Source organism: Callorhinchus milii, unplaced genomic scaffold (genome assembly GCF_018977255.1).
Source record: "Callorhinchus milii isolate IMCB2004 unplaced genomic scaffold, IMCB_Cmil_1.0 Scaffold15, whole genome shotgun sequence".
Taxonomy (NCBI): Eukaryota; Metazoa; Chordata; class Chondrichthyes; order Chimaeriformes; family Callorhinchidae; genus Callorhinchus; species Callorhinchus milii.
In genome coordinates this window covers 9812570-9833709 of record NW_024704756.1, presented here as the reverse complement: position 1 = coordinate 9833709, position 21140 = coordinate 9812570, and the positions used below count along the sequence as shown (strand labels likewise).

The following is a 21140-nucleotide window of genomic DNA, read 5'->3' as shown; positions in this document are numbered from 1 at the left end:
TGCTGACGTTCAGTTGGAGAAAGTTGTCCCTCGTCCAGGACTTGATGTCGGACAGGCAGTCGGTCAGGACGCCAGTAGACCTGGAGTTGAGGGCGGAGGCAGAGAGATAGAGTTGGGTGTCATCTGCATTCATATGAAGATTTACGCCATGTCTGCGGATGATGTCACCAAGGTTGAGCATGTAGAGGGTGAAGAGAATGGAACCGAGGACAGAGCCCTGAGGAAAGCCGCGCAAGACGGTGTGGGGGCTGGAGGAGAAGCCGTTTGCGGAGACAAAGTGGAGGCGGTGTGAATGGTAGGACCTGAACCAGTCAAGGACAGAACTTTGAAGGGTTGAGGTGGGAGGAGAGGCCGTGGAGGAGGATTGAGTGGTCCACAATATCAAAGGCGGCGGAGAGGACGAGGAGGTAGAGGGAGCTCTGGTCACACATGGTCAGGATGTCATTTGTGACCTTGACCAGAGCAGTTTCCGTGCCACCTGAAGTCACCACCTGAATACCTCATACACAACCAACGCTTTGTATACACAGAACATATTCTGAAACCAGACACAAAGGATATTGGTACTGCTGCAGTAGAGATGTTGCAAATGTATTTAATGATATTTTAATTATTTTTAAGCTTGATGACTTATTATCATTAAAATTATTTTATGCTAGCCTTGTGGATACCCTTTATCAGTCAGCATTCCATCTATCATAAAAATGAAATTAAATACAATACTAAATTCCAGGGTTCAAATAGAAGAAAAAAACTGAATTTATAACAGAATAAATTGTGGGAGCAGTACAAGAAAATGAGCAGCAGAAGCAGATTACTCAAATACCTCTATGTTTTTAACAGAAGAAAAGCATTAAATTATAACTCTGAAAAACAATGAAGTATTCATTGTAGGAAGAAACATTGAATTCGTATTTTAAAATATAACTGGCATACAAATCAATTGTATTAGAAAATAAGACTTGTTTTGATTTATAGGAAAGTGACTCTCTGAATTAAACTAAGGATATAATGAGTGATCCAAGGGGATAATGTTTGCTAAAAGAATCTGATTTACATGTGACAAATAAAAAATAGCTTTATCCTCTAACAGAAATCAAGTCCCAGCTTTATAAAGTGTAGACAGGCTAATTGTTTTATTATTGAATATAAAATGTTATGCAATTGTGTTGAATATATCTTGGTTTATTTCAAAACAGGTTTTCCCCAAACTCAAACTATAAATGCCTGATACAAGACAAATACCATAGGATCACTCTGATGAAGCTAACATTGCAATCTAAATAATATTTAACACAAATTAATAATTTCAATCAGCCAATCATCCCAGATGTACTGTAGTTAGGTTAATTCAAATAAGCCATTTTCAATTTATACTTTAATAATCAATATTTGTTTCTACAAATAAGATGAATAAGATGCATCAAATAATTTTCTATGGTCATGTTTTTATTTTAATAACTTTGTGCCTTCATTTTATGATATTTTAAAATTGCATAGTTGCTTAAATGATGGAATTAATCAAATTTAGTACATATAGGTAGAGCTGTTTTGTTTTTGAGTTGACTGAATGTATTCTATTACACTTGACTTCACATTGGAGAACAGAATACCTTTTGGCAATGGATATTGATATTCACAGTTTGTGACACAAATCATGAACTTTAATGAAGCTGATTCAACCAGGGAAGCGTCCTATAAAAACAACTGAAAAAACTGGTAATGGTGTCACTTGATCCAGTTTTCTGTTACAACTCAGTCAGTTTCTTCTAATTTTCTTACTTAAAGTATATCAAACTTTTATGAGTAAATGGGATGCCTTATCGTCAATATAAACTATTATTTGCGCTTTCTCTTTTTTTGAACAAGCTTCCCCAAACCATACATTATTCAATTGCAATTGACAATTTTACCCTCTATATATGGGTGTCAGGAGGTGCACAATAAGCTCCTGTGATAATTGGCCATTTATCTTTCTCATTCTTCCTGTGCCTTTCCTCTGCTGGCACGATCTTTTTTGGGTGTATATCTTTGACTTCTTTTCTCATATAATAGTGAAAATATGGGTGTTTGTAGAGTGTGAACTTTTGCTGTACAATTTATCTTGCAAAATAGTCAAAGCTTGACTCTCACCTTTTATGATTGCTTATCAGAATCCCGACTTTCCTTAAATACCACTTATTCTTAAATCGCTTTACTCCTGGCAGTTTTGCCACATAGAGCTGGAAGCCTGATTTATATCTCCCGGCTTCATCTCAGCAAAAGGGAGCCTGTCATAGAAGAATATTCCATTCCTATCAAATTCATCAATATCCTTTTCCAGGGAGTATCTTCATGAGATTTATTCAGTGGAATAAATGCACCAAAAGTCAGACAAAGTCACAGCATCTCATTGCGACAAATCTTGATGCCATTCACATCAGGGGCCTTTTATAAAGCCTATTTTGCTTAATGCATGAATTTAGAGTGAATTGCCATTTTTCAAAAATGTTCCCCTCACCAATTATTTTGAAGCTCACTAATTTATGCTTACCGCATAATTAAGGATTACAATGCAACATTAAAAGAGAACTCCAAAACACAAATGAAATATCATGGCATGGATGAGCCTCTTGCAGCTGTACAAACACACGAAGGAGAAACTTGGACAATATCTTGGTATTTGGATCAGTTATAGCCTTCTGCACTGACCTGAGCGCACTAATCCACCACCTTAGCACTGGAGTTTAAGTGTGTATGGGATGGAGAATCAAATATTTGGTGGTTGAAAATAACAACTGGTAGTAAAATTGCTTCCAGTTGTTGCCAGCTGGAAAATCAAGCACCAGGTGGCATCATTACTCTAGTTGTGCAGTGTAGATGTTCCCTCTAGTTTTCCCAACGGAATTGTGCAGCAAAACAAAACCTAAACCTTTAATGACTTGGTGGGACATTAATTTATTCCATTGATTTTCAAATAACCTGTTTGTTATCAGCAAAGAACAACAGTGCTGCAGTTTCATTGCTCGGTCACGTTGTTTAGAGGATTTCAGAATACATTTTAATGAACTTGGGGTTCAGCTGAATGCAGCTGCTATTTTTTAGGTTTGTTGTTCTGGAGAGTTAACTGAAAGTGCATTGTGCCGTAGGATGGTGAGCTCTAGTTTTGTGCATGCACCGAGTTTCTTTCTGATGCTTGGGGAGTGGAAGCTACCAAAGCAGCTTACCAGAAGGAAGATTGTGCAACATGCTGTTACTGCACGTATTTCTTAGTTGTCATTTTCAGGATGGCATAAAGTGCATGTTCTCTGAATACAAAATGAGGCATAACAAAAACTGATAAGGGGAAGAGAGGCAATATCAAAACGATAAAGATGAAGTTTTACTCTTGAAGTAAAAGAGACATTTTTAATGTTATTGCAATCTTGATGTATTTATAAGAATCTTTTATTTCAAAATGAGAATGCCACATCATCGCCACCATCGCCATTTACACATGGTGCACAATAGATCCTTTGAGTACTGAATTATCTTGCACTTTTTTAACAGAAAAAATCCCCACAGATCATACTGGAGCAAAAAAGTTAAATTAGTTGCCCTAGTCATGATTCTGTTTTCTGGAGGGAAAATAATCACTCCAAATCCAAACAATAGTAAATTGGTCATTTGCTGTGTGCCACATTTCGCCCACAAATATACGGTCAGTTCACATTACAGCATATTCTGTGAAGCGCTTTGAGACGTCTAGAAGACATGAAAAGCACTATATCAAATGCAAGGATTATTATATTTATATTTTCTCTGCTGTAGAGGACTTGATCTCAAAGGAAGAGAGAGAAATATCTATGAGTGTTAGCAAGGACAAAATTGGAGTTATAGCATGGGACTTATTTTATTTCTGTGCTTCAGGTTTAACTTGTCTTACTGGAAGGTAGAATTTGGGTGGATCATGACTACGTGTGCAGGAAACCAAAGATAATCTCATGATCCTGAGCATCATGCTTTTGCTCACTCATGTACCATGCTTCCAGATAGCCAACTGAAGGTGATGAAGGTGAGGGAATTTTTACTGAATTAGTTTACAATGATTGTTCTAATGTGAAGTAGGATTTTTTTCTTCCTTCTCTCAATAGGTTTAGTCAGTGTGTGAGTAGAGCTCTGCGGATGTGTAACTAAGTGCACACACAGAGCTTATACTTAGTGTTTTTCCTTATGTTATTAAAATGATGGGCAAGATGACCATTAAAAAAGAAATGAAGGAAATTGAAGAGTTAGAGGCAAAAAGTGTCCCCAGTAAGATAATAGATCTTACTGGGGACACTTTTAGCCTCCAACTCTTCAATTTCTATTAAATTCTATTATCTTACTGGGGACACTTTTTGCCTCTAACTCTTCAATTTCTTCCATTTCCATCAGATAATAGGGAAACATGCTCTGTAATTATTCATGGGAAATACACAAGAAGAGATAAAATTGACTTTATCTTTTCTTTCCATTCTCTGTTTGTGGTTAGGAAGCATCTTCTTTTTGTTCCATTCATTTGTTTGCCTCTTTTCACATCTATGATTAAGTACTGTGTAAGTGAGAATATGCCTTTTATGTTTTGAAGAAGTCCTTGCCATATCTACAGTCTTCTATTTAATTTTAACCTTTGGATTTCAGAGCTACTAAATAGAATACCACGGGCTAGTTTCCTGGAAGCATAACAGGGAAATACTTTGATCCTGAAGTGAAAGAAACTGCACTATTGCGAAACATTTTTCAGAGGCTAGTTCTTCAGCTGCATATGGTTGCCAGGTTTGTAATCTGCACCAAGACTGTCAAAATGCCCTAACAAGCCCGTGGAACAGAAATAGAATCCAAAAAAGGTCCAATGTAACATGTCCTGCTCCCCAAAAAGGAGACAAGGGGGGCAGTCAATATGTGCACTAGTATAGAAGAATGTAGATAAAGGGTCTGAACAGGTTATCTGTCTGCCCTCTCAGTACAGTAGAGAAAATGCTTTGATCAGAATATCAGAAAACCTACATTTTTAAGTATTATCTCTACCATGAGCCCACGGGAATATAGTTCAATTCAGTATGACTTCAACTAATATGAGTCTGCAAGGTTGATAGAAAATCTCCTCAGAGGATCAGGTGGTCATGGTTCAAGATGACCCAAACTGAATGCGATTCCCCAACTCCCTCAGGTATATGACAAGAACTGGCGATTTAGTTCATGTGCGGGTTGGAATGAAGCAATATTTACTTGGCATTCATGAGCAGGTAAATATAGATTAATTAACAGGAGATTGTCGTGAACTCTTTACACTGGCTTAATGCAAGCTTCATATTGCAATGCCAGACAAAATTACAATTAAAAACTGGCCCGTGGGCTACAGATTGGTCACCACTGGTTTAGACAAATCTGACAAAACTAAGACACTTATTCTTATATAAGGAACTGTGAAATTCCTAAAGGGTCTTGGCTTTAAAGGGGCAGTTGTCTTCAAAAAGTGTTAAATGGATTTAATAGAAAATAATTCAAATAGATTAGCAGAAAACATTATTTGAATCCATTGCTATAGATAAGAGTTGAGCCTACACCAAAGAATGCTTGAAAGCACTTAACAATGGGAGTTGAGGTTTCCAAACAAGAAGCAGGAAAATGTCTAAACTTGACTGAAGGTATGGTCAAAGAGATAAGTCTTCAAAAGCATTTTGAAAGAATAGAAAAGGGCTATGGAGGGAAAAATAACTTTTTTTTAATAAGCAAGTTATTTCTAATATAAAAAGGGAAAGAACTTTGAAAAGGAAGTACTTCACCAGAAATTGAAGTGGAGAGACATGTTTGGACTAATTACTTGCATCATTTTGAATTACGAAATTATGCCAGGCGTGCACATTGATATGTATTTACAAACACACACACACACCCTAACTTACCCCCCTCTCTGTCTGCCGATGAGCTTTTTAAATGATTGAACTAACTGGTTGAATCACCAGATCTTTTATTAAAATTATTAAAACAATCACAGTACTTTCTAATAAAAAAAAACTTATTCTTAGGGAGCAGACGTTCAGAGGGTAAAATGTTAGGCTTCACTTGTCAGAAAGTTCAGGAGGGGTATTGGCCAGTGATGTAACCTCGCCACTGGGGAATGAAGAAGCGCCCAATTGGTAATGAGGAATAGGATGCGAAAATATCAGCATTGCTTTTGCAGGAGGGAAGTTATGCATGGACTTACTTATTTATTGGGAGAAAACGAAGACCTGATGGATCAAGGAACACTGCAGATTTGGGGTTCCAGCAACAATGCCCAATGTAATGCAGAGTACAAAACAAGAGTTGAAATGCACAGCGTTGAAAAGAGAGAATAACATAGCGAGCAGGAAGCAAACTTTTGGAAGCAAACAGTGTGACAGGGAGAGCAGTCGCGCGCTCTCTGACAATTGCTCCCCCCTCCAATCCGGAAGGGACGTCGTGGGGGCTTCACTGACGTCTCCGGCGCACCAATCAGGAGTCGAGATGCCGACGTGGTGGCCGGGGCTCGACCAATCCGCGAGCGGGTCATGGGCGGGCTCTGGCGGCGGGGCGTTGAGAGGGGGCGGGGAGGGGGGTGAGGGGCAGGAGGTAGAGTTTGCCGGAGAGCTGAGGCTCAGAAGGACAGACAGCGGCACCGGAGGAGGAGAGGAGGTAACAGGGGGTGGGGGCAGAGGGAGGGCTGAGGCTGCGGGCCTGCACTCGCCGGCAGCGGGTTTCAATCAGCCGCCGTGTATTAACAGCTTAAAAGAACAAAAGCACGAGTGCAGTCACTGCCGGTGTCTGGTCTGTCTGTCTGTGTGTGTGTGTGTGGGGGGGAGCGGCGAGCTCTCACCTCAGGCCCGGCCGCTCGCTCCCTCCCTCCCTCCCTCCCTCCTGTGCTGTCAGAGAGCCGGCAGCCGGCTCGGCGCTCAGTGACCTCTCAACAATTCTACCCCCCCCCCTCTCTCTCTGTCACCCCCCACCCTCTCTCTCTCTCTCTGTGTGTCCCCCCCCTCCCTCTCTGTGTCCCCCCTCTCTCTCTCTCTGTCACCCCCCACCCTCTCTCTCTCTCTGTCACCCCCCCCCTCTCTCTCTCTGTCACCCCCCACCCCCTCTCTCTCTCTGTCACCCCCCCCCTCTCTCTCTCTGTCACCCCCCCCCTCTCTCTCTCTGTCACCCCCCACCCCCTCTCTCTCTCTGTCACCCCCCACCCTCTCTCTCTCTCTGTCACCCCCCATCTCTCTCTCTCTCTGTCACCCCCCCCCTCTCTCTCTCTGTCACCCCCCACCCCCTCTCTCTCTCTGTCACCCCCCACCCCCTCTCTCTCTCTGTCACCCCCCCCCCCTCTCTCTCTCTGTCACCCCCCACCCTCTCTCTCTCTCTCTGTGTGTCCCCTCCCTCTCTGTGTCCCCCCCTCTCTCTCTGTGTCCCCCCCTACCTCTCTGTGTGTCCCCCCCTACCTCTCTGTGTGTCCCCCCCCTCTCTGTGTGTCCCCCCCCTCTCTGTGTGTGTCCCCCCTCTCTGTGTGTCCCCCCTCTCTGTGTGTGTCCCCCCCCTCTGTGTGTCCCCCCTCCCGCTCTGTGTCCCCCCTCCCTCTCTGTGTGCCCCCTCCCTCTCTGTGTGTCCCCTCCCTCTCTGTGTGTCCCCCCTCTCTGTGTGTCCCCCCTCTCTGTGTGTCCCCCCCTCTCTGTGTGTCCCCCCCTCTCTGTGTGTCCCCCCTCCCTCTCTGTGTGTCCCCCCTCCCTCTCTGTGTGTCCCCCCTCCCTCTCTGTGTGTCCCCCCTCCCTCTCTGTGTGTCCCCCCTCCCTCTCTGTGTGTCCCCCCCCCGTGTGTCCCCCCCCCCGACTTCAGTCTTTGAGGGTGTTGTTCAATCGGCGCCTTTGCTGCCGGGTGTTCGAGCCTCGACTTTGCTGCTGTTTGTGCGGTTCACACGTGGATTTGTGATTTGTTTTTCTTATATATAATCGCAAACCACTGCAGAAATTAACAAGGCAACTCCAGCACAGTCCAGAGACCCCCCCGTCTCTCTCTCTCTCTCTCTGTAAGTGTGAAATAAATGGGATGGCACCAAGTCTTTTTCTGGGCCTGTCAATAAAATCAAATCAAATACGTCGACAGTTCTCTCTCCCATACCCCCCCCACCCCTCCCCTCCGCAGTTGTCAACCGCCCCCTCCAAAGTTAATGAAGTCAATAACTGAGAGTGAACCTCATTCACGGAGAAGGGGACGGAGAGGAGTACCGACAAAGCCATTCGGTGCTTTTCTCCAGCAAATACGATCCTCGTAATCCCCCCCGTTGTTGAGTTGCAAATGACTAAAACGACGGAGGAGACGCCCCCCCCACAGCGACTCGGTGGAGCTGATCGCTCGAACGCGTACCAGCGACGGCAGTAGTCACTCGCTTGTGTTTTGCGTGCGGCCAAGTCTTCGCCTGGTTCGGATGTACCCGCCCCCACCCGCGCTGAGCCCGGTCTCCCGGTCCATGCGATGGCTCTCGCTCGTGCCGTTTGTGGGCGAGTGTTACATTCGGTCGGGTTTTCACACTGCAACGCTGACGGTCTGCTCAGTGCCCCCCCCCCCCCCGGGCAGCCCAGATGCCCTGCCAACAACTGAGCGACCCGGTGTTTCAGAATTCGAGACGATTGCAAACGTTATCACGTTAGTTTGTGGAATATTACTTGCCCTTCGAATCCCACCCCACCCACACCCACCACCGGTGCAGTTGTAGACTCTTACTTCGGTGCAGTTCTACACGCGCTTTGCGGTTCATATGTTGAGCCCAAAGCGCCGGAGTTGGCAGACGTTGCGATTGTGGGAACATCAGAGTGAACTGGATCTCACTTGGACATCCACATCCATTGGGGGCGTAGGGTAATGAGCGGGAGCGCGAATGCTAATTGAATCCACTTGTAGCATTGTTTCTGTTTGTTCTCGCTTTTGAATTAGTTGTCTGTTACCTACTGAGATGTTGGAACAGCTCGTTTTCTAATGTTGAACTTTTTTTTCAGATAACTTATTACTTGGTCGCTTGCTTCATTGAAAATATGATCCTAGCATTAGCAACAGTTAAATCTGGTGGAGTTACAGATCAGTATGGGATCTTTGTAACTATCCATGCCCTTCTGAGGTTTAAATACAGCTGTTTTATAAATGAAGCTTATATGTGGAGTACCTGTTGGATTCACATTTATCTGGACAGTGAAATGGGCTACTCTGGTGACTATAACTTAAACAATAAAGTGAGTATAACAGAGCAATAAGTCATAGCTTGAAGTGGTAGAATCAAGAAAAAGTACAACTTGTAATTTCAGGATAATGATAATCGTTGCATTCGATAGGATGAAACCACATTGCAGTTTATAATGTTGGAGAAGCTGTCATCTGAAAAATTATATTGTGGATGTCAATGTCCAACAGAATAGTGCACCTGATGATAGAAAGCTACATCTTGTGTAAATGGGAACTGTTTACTTTTTATTTTTATGTTTCAAACTCATCACTCATAGGAATAGTTGGAGTTTATGACCATAAAAACAAAATGTGGGAATGCTTTTGTTTGATCATACGAAGATATAGTAAGCTTTATTTTGTATAATGCGTCAGAATTTTCACCAATAAATACAGTCTCTACACTTTACAGTAAATTTTGTCAAGTGCTTTGTAATGCCCTCCCTTCATAAAAGGTATTATATCCAAGGCAAGGATTATGATTATTATTTTGATTATGCCAGTCAGTTTCTTTGTGGAAATTGAGTTAGAATGCCAATGCCAAGAATTGCAGTTTACTGTAATTTGTGATGTGTGTGCCTTTTTCCAGGAATAGGGTAGGTTTATTTTATAGTTCCATAAAATATTTTTTTTAAAAAGGGAAGTACAACTTATTTTAAAGTTGATTTCTCTCGTTCTCTAGATATCAGCCTGCCTCAGTTCATAGCTTTCTCCCCTCTGAGTCAGAAGGTTGCGACTTTGAACTCCAGGTCTAGCTTGACATTGATGTAGTGCAGGGGGAAGCCCTGCATTATCGGAGGTTCCTTCCTTTGGAGAAGACTTTTAATTGAGGTTTTGTCTGCAAATATGTTGGTTGCCTGCTATGTTGATGGTTCAGTTTATAACTGCACTGTCTTGGGCAGTACTGAGCTATATGGGTCAGAAATGTTCCAGGTTGGATTCCTGGGCTGTACTGAATCACCTCAATTCACCAGTGAATTGTAGTAGTTCTGCTTCTTTTGCGTCAGTACAGGATGCTCCAATTGACCTCAGCGTTCCTGCATTAATGAGGAGAAAAAACGGTCATAGTTGCTGTGCTCAATCAACATCCAGTGACCTCTACTGGATTATGCATAAGTGGGGAGATCAGGTGAGGACAGGATCGAGCACAGCTGTGATGAATTGTCAAACAGCTTGCCGACACTCACTGCTTAGACACACATATAAAGAATGGCTATGTTGGTCATATGCCAAGGATGCGGACATCCTTTGAATCACACAGTGGTATGACGCAGTGCTGGAAGATGGAGAAAAAGAATCTCGACTTTAAAAATTTCTGTAGGAATGTTAAATGTTGTACTTAACTGCTGTATGGTGAAATTGGAGAGGACTGTCTTTAGCTTCTTTAGCATATGTTTATATAGCTCATGTGGAGTCCTGTAGCTCAGTGCTGAGAGCACTCGCCTCGCAAGCGAGAGACCTGGATTCTATTCCCAGCAGGGTGAAATGTTGGGCAAATTTCTTTACTCCACACACTGTGTTTACCTAGCAGTAGCCCGGTTGTTAGTTGATCAGCGGATCATTTTTCCAGGGATAATAATCCCTTAAAAAAAATAATTTGCTCACTCAATCCATGACTGTTTGTGGGACATTGCTGTGCGCAATTGGCTGCTGCATTTCGCTCACATATACAGTCAATTCACTATTCTGTGAAGCGCTTTCAGACGTCAAGAAAATGTGAAAAGCGCTACATCAAATGCAAGGATTATTATTATTATTTTTCAATAGTCAGTGTCTTTGCAAAATAAAAAGAGGCAACCCCAAATTGAATGTTAAACTGTATACATGGTTTTCATTAGCAGTGGTTTGGATTTTTACAGTGATATTATAGCTGTGTCAAAGTGTTGACAACTTGTGCCAAAATGTACTTCCTACTTATCTATCTGCTTTTCTGGTGTTTTTCTCGCATGTATGCTGATGACATCCTTTCACTTTCATCATTCATTCCAGCAATGTCACTGGTCAAACTGAGTTCCTGTCTGACATCCTCTACTCACCAGGCTGCACCGATTCCCAGTACTTCAGCAGATAGACTTTAAGATTATTTTCCTGTGCTTCATATCTCATCTTGATATCACCCTTCCTTCCTATGCAATCTCTTTAAGCCATTCATCCTCATAAAAAGAGCTGTATAAGTGTAAGTTATTCTCTGCATATGAGATTTAATAACTGATTTTTAGTACTAGACTGTAAGGGATTTTTTCAATGCATTTAAAGTTTTGTGGAAGACATTCTGGTGAAATTTTTTTAACTTCATGCTAATTATTTTGAAGGCCTAGAACCCCAAGGGACATTGTGGAGTCCTGTAGCTCAGTAGTTAGAGCACTCGCTTTGCAAGTGAGAGACCTGAGTTCAATTCCAGGCAGAGGGCGAAACCTTGGGCAAGTTTCCTTACTCTACACGCCTAATAATAATCCCTCCCAAAACCAAAAACAATATAATTAAATTGGTCATTTTCAATCTACGACTGTTTGTGGGACATTGCTGTGCGCAATTGGCTGCCGCGTTCGCCCACAAATATGCAGTCAATTCACTTTACAGTGTGTTCTGTGAAGCGCTTTGGGATGTCCTCCCGACATGAAAAGCGCTATATCAAATGCAAGGATTATTATTATTATTCCTTGACTATTGCCCATTGAGTTCAAACATTTGTTTAGTTGTTTTCCTCCATAAACTATTGAACTCAAACAGCAACACAATTGTTCACTGTTAATTTGCTTTTGTAGAGCAAACGCAATTTACTTTGTTTTTTCTAGTTCATATAGCTGTAAATTATCAATGTTACTGATGGGAAATTGCTAAACATCACATACAGCTGAATTGGTGTCTTGTTTCATTCAAGTTACTGCTGAAAAGATTAACTTAGTCATGTGCGCAAGTCTTCCTTCTGTTCTTTGAAATGCTGCCATCTATTAGGATTCAGAAAGTGCTCCCCAGGAAATGAGATATGAATTTTGAAGGCCTGTGGAATAATTACAACAATAATACTTGGACTTAAATAGCGCTCTCCGTGCAGGGTAGCGTCTTAGAGCGCTTAACAGTGGCGATGCCTTACTCCGAGTCGGGGGGAGGGGGGCGCTGGCCGCAAGCACGGTCGAAGAGGAAGGTTTTCAGGCAGGACTTTAAAAAGGGGAGAGAGGGGGCAAGGGGGAGGGATTGAGGGAAAGTGTTCCAGAGTTTCAGGGTGTAGTGGCTGAAAGCGCAACATCCAATGGTGGGGCGGAAGTTGTGAGGGTCGAACAGGAGGCTGGTGCCAGTCGAGCGGAGGTGCTGGGTGGTGGATTGGGGAGTGAGTCGGCCAGAGAGGTAGAGAGGGGCCAGGGAGTGAAGGGATTTGAACACGAGTGTGAGCGTGAGCACTGAACACAAATTATGATGATTGTAATAGATGCAAGGATTATGTGGTTGTAACAAATGCAAGGATTATTATCGTCCCAGCTAACTTAGTCAGTTGGATATTGTGAATTTGACTGTTTATGTCCAGTATCCAACTGAGTAAGTTACCTGGGATGATAATAATCCTTGCATTTGTTATAGCGCCTTATCATGTCACTGAGACGTCTCAAAGAGTTTCAAGATATACTGTGAATTGGATTGACTGTATTTTATAGGCGAATGTGGCAGTGTTTATAAGTACTTAAAAAGAAAGTGTCAGTTCATTCTTTAGAAAAGAGATTTCTGTGTTTTCAATGTGGAATGAGGATATCTGTTGGTATCTGTTTGATATTCTGTGAAGTGAAATATTTGCATCTGCAGGAACATGCAAATTTGATAAGCTTCTGTTTTCAAGTTGTTGTGAAGTAACTAGTGACGCAAGTTATCCGATCATGTTGAAGAACTGTGGAACCAATGACAAGTTGTACTCTTGGTGAAGTTCAACCTGAACTTTAAAGTTTCTTAGATAGGCAGTGTCATTAGGTACAATTCAAAGGACATTGCTACTAACAAGTATTTGACATTGCATGCTTGAAATTGGGTTGAATGAAAAATTGACTCTTCACCTACAGTTAAAATTGATTAAATACATCCAAATCAGTCCCATGTATCACTAAATTCTGCAAGTTTATTTTGGTTTGGTAACTGAGTCCAGAGTCTGATGAGACCAAGATTTAATAATAATAATCCTTGCATTTGAAACAGCGCCTTATCACATCTTTGAGATGTCTCAAAGCGCTTCACGGAATTGACTATACTTTGTGGGTGAAACGCAGCAGCCATAGGATGTTAAGTCTTATTGCCCAACCGCTTGGTGTTTGCCTCTACCTTCTCCCCAATGTGTGTATTGTTTCCTGCCCTGCCATACCCTTTTCATTACTCTAAACTCCATATTTTCTTATTATGCAGGCTCTGACTACCATTTCAACAAGTTATGTTTTGAGTCCCCATAGGCTCCTCTTCACCATTGACATCCATTATCTCTGTAGTTCTGTTCCTCACTGGAGATGTTGAACTCTTCCCTTACTCCAACTCTTCAGCTTTGATGAAGTTATGTCTGAAATATCTTTTTTTTCAGATGCTGATTTACCCGCTGTGCGTTTTCAGCATTTCTCTATTTCTTCATTTCAAATTCCAGTTCTTGTAGTTTTTTTAAAAAAATTCACTAATGGATTTGACATTATTTCTTTGGTGACATAAATTGAAGGATTCTGTGTAATTTAAACTCCTTATGAAAAAAATTGAATCCATGGCCAAGAGCCCTCGCAGAGTTGATACTTCAGACTGAGTCTTTCAAATGGAACGTAATGCTTTACTCACGGCAGGTTTTATTTGGTGTCATTTTTCCAGACCCACTCAAGTCTGGGACCTTTGAGAGAGAGCATGACCCTTTTGTACCCTTTTTTGGTTGACATGCTACATTAGGAGCGAAATTAGGAGCAATTTACCCTTTTATTATTGTTCTTTTAGAAAAGGCAACTTTTTGGGGGGGTCAGCCAGGTGTGTGACACATTCAGAAACCCATCACCATGCTTAACAATATTCAAACCAGCAGAGTTCCACGCATCCCACCTACACATGGAAATTTCAGAGATATTTATTGGAATTGAACGCTCCCTGAAGGTACTCATCCTGGTTACCTCATACATTAACTGAACATTGGATGTTTAAAATTTTAAATTTCAACATAATTGCACAATATTAAATATCATGGAGGGTGGTATAATTTTTATTCAGAACCATAAAGATTTCCGTTGAATTGTTCCTGTTTGTATATGTAACAATGTTAAATAATTTGTTTTAGGTTCAGAACCTGCTTGTGGGTTGTTGTTTATGGTCCAGTGAAGTTTGTTTTGGATAAACTTAGTAGGCAAATATTGTCCATATAGTGGACACAGTGGTGTTTCGTTTTTGGGTGCACTATTTCTACATAACTGTTTGGAATATGAATGTACTCTAGGCATAACTGTACTAGAATTAAAGAAAAAATTATGCTGGAATACTGTGTGACTGGAATGGTAATACATGTTCACTACCTCATTTATAGCTGCAATGGGGAGCTGAATCAATACACGACTTTGCTTGTGTTTACCAACTGTAAAAATGCAATTTCAAAAACGTATTTTTGTTGAGATTTTTAAAAAAAGGCATCTGGATAAACAAATGGATTTATTTTGCAAACATTAAAACATGTGCAGTATAAGTGGTCATGATGGTTGTAAAAAAAATCCCTGCATGTGCCCCAAGAACACATAAAAGAGATGAGGTTAGCAAGATCCACCCCTTCTGAAGCCTTTTGTAGCTGTCGTTTATTAGGTGCACTATATCAGCGTTTCCTCATTGACTTAATGGATGGCTTTTGTTTTAAATACAGGAAGTCTATTCAGAGTGGCTTCTTTGGTGGTGGTGTATCTGTGTGTATGTATGTGTGTGTGTGTGGGAGGTGACAGAAAGAGCTTGACTAGTTGGTGGCAGCTATAAGGATTTTGCTATTATTTCTTACTCCTACAATTGAAGCTGTTTTCAAGTAAAAAAGTTGTTTTTTTCTAGCAGGTGCAGAACAGGCTTGAGGGGCTGAATGGCCTCCTCCTGTTCCTAGGTGCTTAAAACAACAACTTACATTTATATAGTGCGCCTCATGCAGGGTAACGTCCCAGAGCACTTAATTATACTAAACAGTAACATCTCAAAGCTGTTTTTTTAAAGTGATTTCCCCCATAAACACTCCAATACTATAGGGAGAGGCTGAAAATACTTTAGGGACTGAATTTTGAGGATGCGTAATTTGGCAGGCATCAGTTGTCAAATGTTTCTGGTCAAACTGACCAATTTTGTGCACATTAAAGTGAGGAACATCATTGGTAGCAAACACTTAATTTTGGATGAAAATGTATTTTGACAGCCGTAGGTTAGATTTTTGTTTGGGATGAAATAAGCTGTCAGGAACAGTGTGTTTTCAGTGCTTTTGTACCCAGAGCCTGAGGGTGGTTGAGCTTCTTGGCTTATTTAATATTTTAACAGTAGCCTCAAGGTATTACTAGAAAACCCAGAGAACAATAGCTTTAAAATTGCTTCCTAATTTTCTGCATTTTTTGTTCTAAAAATCATTAATTTCTGAGTGTTCTGCACTCCACTACAATCTCATTTATGGTCTCCGGCTGTGAAGAAAAGAACATGATTACACTGCACCTTTATTGTCTTTGATAGTCAGGATAAGGAGCAGTGGGAGATGATTTAGATGAGCTAACCTGATATCTCACAGGCAGGGAGCTTTCAAATGAGTTCTTTTCTTTATTGTGTAGCTTCTCAGCATGTATTTTGTTTACCAAGTTTTTTAAGAACTTAAAATATGTACATTTTAAATGTGACTAAATTGATGTAGCGTTCCCTGACGTGAAAGGCGCTATACAAATGTAATTTTGTATTGTGATGTATGAATTGTGTAGTGATTCCAATGAAAGCCTTGGGAGATGTTTTTGAACAATAAGCGGATAGTGTTCCTCCTGTTTATTCAGCTATGACACTGAATAAAGATAAGAACAATGAATATTGTGTTAGTTAGGCCTTGAACAGGAAATATTATCTTTTTTTCACAAGTCATGTATTTTGAGTTCTATGCACTTTGTATATCTTTGAAAATTAAATTTGTTCTTCACAGCAATTTTATTTAATCATAGTTAGTAGAGAAAATACGTGTTTGTTTTAGGTGTTCTTAATATGCTTCTGCTTGATTTTTGTTTCTTCTGGTTTGGTATTTTTAAAGCTTAACATCTCCTATACTATTATTCCTGCTCATTCTATTGTATTTTTAATAGGATAGAGTTGTTAAATGATTTGTCTTTCAAAAAAGTCCCCTAATATACAACTGCAAAGCTTTTTACTGAAGCTGAGTTCAGACATTATCTTTCTGCATTATTTCTGCCATTTTTTTATTGCACTTAGTTTTACAGTATTTAGAACTAATGCAGTAACTCCTTGCAGATACCTGTCTGATGAGTGGTATTAAAAGTCATAATTGTATGTTTACAGTTGTTATGAGAGCATTGGTTTTAAAAAAAGGAAAATCCTCAGCGCATGCTGTGCTGCCTATTTTTTGGGTTGGCTGCCACTTTGATGAATTGACTCTGTTTAGTTCACCATTAGCCTTGATTGCTTTTTTCAAAATGTTCTATCACACATATGATTTGAAAAGCAATGTTTCATTTCTCTGTTGGGACTATTTCTGTGACCTGACCTAAAGCTCCTATCACTTAACACAGACATACATTCAACATTTCCATGTTTTTAGCATTGCTGAGCATGTCTTTCCCCCATCTATGTTGTCATTAATTCTGCATGTTTCTCCTTGAGTTTATTACAGCCAACCCAGGTTGAAGTAATCTGATTTCACTTGGTCTCTGCTCTTATAATATGGATATACTCTTTGTGGTAATCTATTCCTTCAATATCTTCTTGTTTCACCCACAAAATACACTTTACAGTATATTCTGTGAAGCACTTTGAAACGTCTCAAAGATGTGATAAGGCGCCATATCAAATGCAAAGATTATTATTTGTTCTGTATCCTGGAGGTTCTGTATAATTCTAAAATGGCTCATTAAACAAATAGTTAATGTATGTGTTCAAATTAAGTGAATTAAAAATGCACATACATTATATGTTCTCTGTCAGATTTCTGTAATGTGTCTTCCAATAGGGCATTTGTGACTTTAGTTAGATAACAAAATGATAGTGGTAATCGAAGTTTTGACTTACAAGTGTGCAAAATGCCTTTTGGTTGGCTCATCTAACACTAAGATACAAAGTCATTTGAATCATCTGCTGTTAAATTGAAATTAATTAAATTAAAACAAACCTTTGTCCAGTTTACAGTGATGTTTGCATTTATTTAATACATGGCTTTCCTTGTACTGTATTTACATGGTCTGTGATTCCCAAACTATCTCTACCAACACTGCTTTCCTATGTGCACTTTTGAAGCTAACTCATTTTCTTAGTTTACTCATTGTTGCTTCCCTGAGGAACACTTATGCCCCAGTAAATAGTATAGGTATCATATCAGATCATGGAGTGTAGATAAATGAGAACCGGCAGGATAAATGGCAGTGTGAGTACAGCTCCCTCTGCACTTCAGCAAAGTGGAATTTGCTAATGATCCAGCAGCTGGCCTCGGAATACTGTTTTTTAATATTAGTCAAGAGCCAGCAGAACTGACACATACTATAGTAATTGACACTTATAAGTGAAGCAGATATTGTTCTGATTTCTGAATGTTATAACAATTGTGGCTGATTCTACAGGAGCCCAAGTTCAGTGTTGCGAATAGTAAGTATAAAACAAACACCTGGAAGTATTTCTCCGCACAGGACAATGAATAGCTGATGAAGTTACCAGTATTTGGTGTGATCAGCAACCACATCCATTTGCATTTAGTGCACTCAAGCAGAAGGCATAAGGTTTGATTCATTGTTGAGTCAGAGTCTGATAGCAATACACTATTATGTCCTGTCACATACATTTACTTTGTATACTATGAGAATAGTTCAAGTTACTTATTCTGGTTGATCTTTGAAAATAGTAGCATAATAACAATAGGTTAAATTTTCACTGATAAACAGAATACATGGATTCCACAGAATTTTACAGTAATGAAAATCAGTAATAAGGTTAACTAATATAATCCTTGCATTTTGTGTAGTGTCTTTTTCAAAACCTTTCACAGGATTTTACTGCAGTATGTAGTCACTAATTGTGTATGTTTCTGGCTAGCTGTGTTTTCATAAGGCATTTGCTTAGAAAGTGAATTTATTTTCTTTAATGAAAGACTTCTTACATGATCCATTTATCAAGACTGTTTTTTGTTGGAAAATAATCTTGGAAAATAATTTGTCATTTCAAATTGCATTTCAGAAATGGAATATTTGCATTCAATGCTGGACTTTCAATTCCCTGAGTAAGCAAGCACTTGTTCTTGTCCTCATTTTCTCTGTATAGATCTAGAATATGACTTGCCTCGTGCCAGGGAATTCACAAAAGAAATTGTCAAGAGGCTGTTATTTTCCACATTTGTTGCTATTGCAATCAATTTCATAATATAATAATTGTAAGTTTTTTTTAAAGCAATCGTATGTACAATCTTAAAATCCCTCTGGCTTTGCATTATGTAAATATATCCCAATAGCAATGAATATTTAGCTACAGATGAGTCAGACAATTAGAGGAGGCACATTACAATGAAGAATAATGGTTATATTATTTTAATACAATCTAAGTCCTCATTGATTTTATTGGTGTTTTAGCTCTCATATTGCAATCCTTTATGCCTCCTTTTAATTTGTCATGATATGTTAATGATGTCACATTCTGCTTTATTTTGTGTTTTTATTAACCATGACAAAATGAATTGCAAAACTGTGGCTTGTAGAGGTCCAGGTGATTCATTCTGTTGGAACCCACTGAATATAGAAAATCCCTTATGCTACAAATTGCATACAAATACCCAGTCACTACAGTTATTAATAATCCTTGCATTAGGTATAGAGCCTTTCACATCCGGGGACACCTCCCGAGCGCTTCACAGTATTTATTGCACGTACAGTCATGTTCACCTACAACATACAGTTGCTTCATTTAAAGAGTAAATTCTGTGAAGCGCATTGAGGCATTTCATTGACGGTGCTATATATTAAATGCAAAAATACTATTTTCATTTTAATTCCCCTGAGTATTTCTATGGTTCTTTTGTAGTAACTACTTACAACATGTACTTGTGACGGAAGTGCAAGTTGTGAGATTAATTTATGTTTGATAAGGAGGCCTTTTTTTTTGCTAGTGGCTGGAAGTACTAATCACAGTTTAAGTACTGATGAACAGGGTGACAAAATGGAATAAAGGGGTGAGGCATAAATTTGTGTCATATTTGTCGATACAGGTGAAAAAGGTGGGTTAACTGTTGTGCTGAAACTAGGTTTCTTGCTAGTACGGCAGTAAAGTGGTCAATGCAAAGCTATAGAATATAAGTGTGCAATGAAGAAGCTATCTTTAAAGCTACAAGTCACAGCAAAGATCCTTGCAAAAGTGGTCACAAATGACCATTAGTATTCAAACATTGTTTCTGGATCCTGAGCTACGTAATTTCATTTACAAGCTGCTTAATGTGCATATTTTGTACAGAATGTTCTTTTAAGTTACCTGCAGTCTGTTTGATCTTGAAGAATAAAAGTGTTCCTGTTTACAACTAATTGAGCAAAATACAACACTGGTTTGAAATGCAGTAGTAGCCCGAAGGACCCTTGATTGAGGCAGGCTAGTGAGAAGTTTGTAGTGTTTTCTCAAATGGTTTCCATAGCAACAGCCACTGAAGGATGTAAAGGCAATATGAAAAAAACTACAGATGAGAAAAGATGACAGTTAGAACCAAAACGTAGCAATAAGGGAAATTCATACCATTGAGGTTTGAGCCTAAATGGAAAAACTAGTGCTACTGTGTAGAATTTTGCACCGTACCAGTCTGTGTGCTGTTCACTTTCAGTGGTTTCATGAACATTTATTTAAGCAATACATATTTGACCAGCGATAAAAGAATAGCACCATTATGATTGGTTATGAGAATTTTTTTTTAATGCTTGTAGCATTCAAATATCAGTTTATCCCCCAGTTTCTTGTAGCTGTTCATCCATTTTTGCAAGGTGTGACAAACAAATGGCACTTTAGTCATTGCTCTTATAAGGCTCCAAAGCTATTACAAGGCTAACATTTGATGTTGCCTTTCTGGGCTTAGACAGGTTGATTTATTGGTAAAGCCTCAGTTGGAGTATTGTATCCAATTCTGGGCATCACACTTTAGGAAGTACATCCAGGCCTTGGAGAGCGTGCAGAGGACATTTATCAGGATGGTACCAGGGATGAGAGACTTTAGTTATGTGGAGAGACTAGATAATCTGGGATTGCGCAGGGAAGATTAAGGGGAGATATAACAGAGGTGTTCAAAATTATAAAATTATGAGGGTTTTAATAGAGTAGATAGGGAGAAACTAGCAGATGGGTTGGTAACCAGGGATGTAGATTTAAGATAATTGGCAACAGAACCAGAGAGATGAGTTTTTTTTACATACAGAGAGTTGTTACAGTCTGGAATGCACTGTCTGAAAGGGTGGTGGAAACAGATTCAATAACGACGTTCAAAGGGAATTGGATAGGTACTTGAAAAGGAAAAAATTGCAAGTATATGGGGAAAGAGCAGGGGAGTGGGACTGATCGGGTAGCTCTTCCAAAGAGCTGCCACAGGCACGGTGGACCGAATGGTTTCCTTCTGTGCTGTAATATTCTATGATTCTATAACATACCCTATTGTGGGTATACATTCTTTCCATTTCCAATCTGTACTTGACTGCATAGTGCTTTAGTGCAAAGAAATCGTGTCTAAAGTATTTATCAACAAGCTGCAACTGGTG

General features: G+C 39.9%; 1 protein-coding gene across 1 annotated transcript in view; it reads left to right on the top strand.

The window, feature by feature from the left end:
- Nucleotides 1-6572: 6572 nt before the first annotated feature.
- The window catches only part of klhl13 (kelch-like family member 13), a 62729-nt gene continuing 48161 nt past the window's right edge, over nt 6573-21140 (top strand). Inside the window, exon 1 of the mRNA XM_007892318.2 lies at nt 6573-6657. The gene's annotated coding sequence lies outside the window, so the exon portion shown is untranslated. The remainder of the gene's footprint in view (nt 6658-21140) is intronic.